Raw genomic sequence first — 1,685 nt, 5'->3', positions numbered from 1 at the left:
CCCACCATGTGGAAGGCTGAAGCAGAAGGATCACCCCAAGTTCAAGCCTAGCCTGGGATATATAGTGAGTTCAAGACCAAAGGTCGTGAGTTCGGTTCCCGGTACCGGAGAAAAACCAAAAAAAAAAAAAAAAAAAAAAAAAAAAAAAAAAAAAAAAAATTGAAAAAAGTAAAAACTTAAGTCTTTGGAGTCAGACTTTAATATAAAAGTAAACTGTGGTTAAACATTAGTTTGTAATATTTAAAAATGGGGATAGAGTACCCACCTCCAAGTGTTATGTAGATCCCACTAAGCAAAAGCAGGTATTTTGCCTCATTTCTATAGTTGGTGCTCAGTTAATGGAAGCTCTCATGTTAAGAACTTTTGTTATAAGGGTTAATATCCAAAGTATGTGTGATACTCAAAGCAAAATAATAATAACAATAATATTGATGTCTTTTAAATGGACCAATGATTTGCTTAGACATTTTTCAAAAAAAATATGTACTAGTGGCCAATGGGTGTATACAAATGTAATATCACTAATCATCAGAGCAATGCAAGTTAAAACAACAAGATTATCACTTCACACTTGCCGTAATAGCTGGTTCTGTGTTGCAATGATGTGGGGAAAGGTTACTTTGGCATAGTGCTGGTGGGATGTAAATTAGCACCGCAAAGGAAAACAATATGGAGTTCCTCAAAAAAATTAAAACTAAAACTAACTGTAGTTTGGAACATGAATGTCCCCAAATGTCCATATGTTAAAAAACTTGGTCACCAGCCTGCATCACTACTGGGAAGTGGTGAAATCCATAAAAGCTAGGGTATCAGGACAGGAAGTTAGGTCACTGTCCTTGGAGCAAATAATGGGTCTGCAGCCCCTTTCCCTCTTTCTCTTTGCTGCCCAGCCACCATCAGATAGACAGGATTTCTCTACCAGAACCTCCTACTGTCGTGTACTCTGTTACCACAGGGCCCAGGCTACAGGACCAAGCACCCAAGAACTGAAATCTCTGAAACCACAAGCCAAAATAAAGTTTTTCTCCTCAAACATCATTTACCTCAGTAACAGAAAGACAAATAATACATATGTCATCAAGTAATCCCACTACTTGGCATATACCCAAAGGAAAAAACTAGTATGTTGAAGAGACATTGGCATTTCCATGTTCACTGCAGCATTATTTTCAGCAACCTAAGTGTCTGTCAATAGACGAATGGGTAGGGAGAATATGGTACACAATGGAACACTACTCAGCCTTTAAAAATCCTGTCATTTGCAGCAACATGGATGAAACTAGAGAACATTGTAGTAGGTGAAATAAGGTAGCACAGAAGATATAACTGAAGGTAAAAATAAATTGTGGTCCTTTGGTCTGAATTAAAGAAAGGAAGAAAAAATGAGAAAGAGAGAAAGTAAGAAAGAGAGAAAGAAAGAGAAAAAGAAAGATTAAAGACAGAGTGAAAAAGAAAAAGAAAGATGAAAGAAAGAAAGAAAGAAAGAAAGAAAGAAAGAAAGAAAGAAAGAAAGAAAGATGTGAGCTGCCTGGGAACACAGATCTTCTGGCCCTGCTCCCTGCTGCCAACTTCCAGAGGGGTCTTGGATTTAGGAAACCTCAGAGAGCTGCCTGGAGTCCCAGATCCTCTGGCCCCACTCCCCACCACCACCACCATGGGAAGGCCCTTGGACTCTGGAAGTTTGG

Source organism: Chinchilla lanigera, unplaced genomic scaffold (genome assembly GCF_000276665.1).
Source record: "Chinchilla lanigera isolate Chin_1 unplaced genomic scaffold, ChiLan1.0 scaffold00022, whole genome shotgun sequence".
Classification (NCBI taxonomy): Eukaryota; Metazoa; Chordata; class Mammalia; order Rodentia; family Chinchillidae; genus Chinchilla; species Chinchilla lanigera.
Note: the sequence above shows the minus strand (reverse complement) of the source record.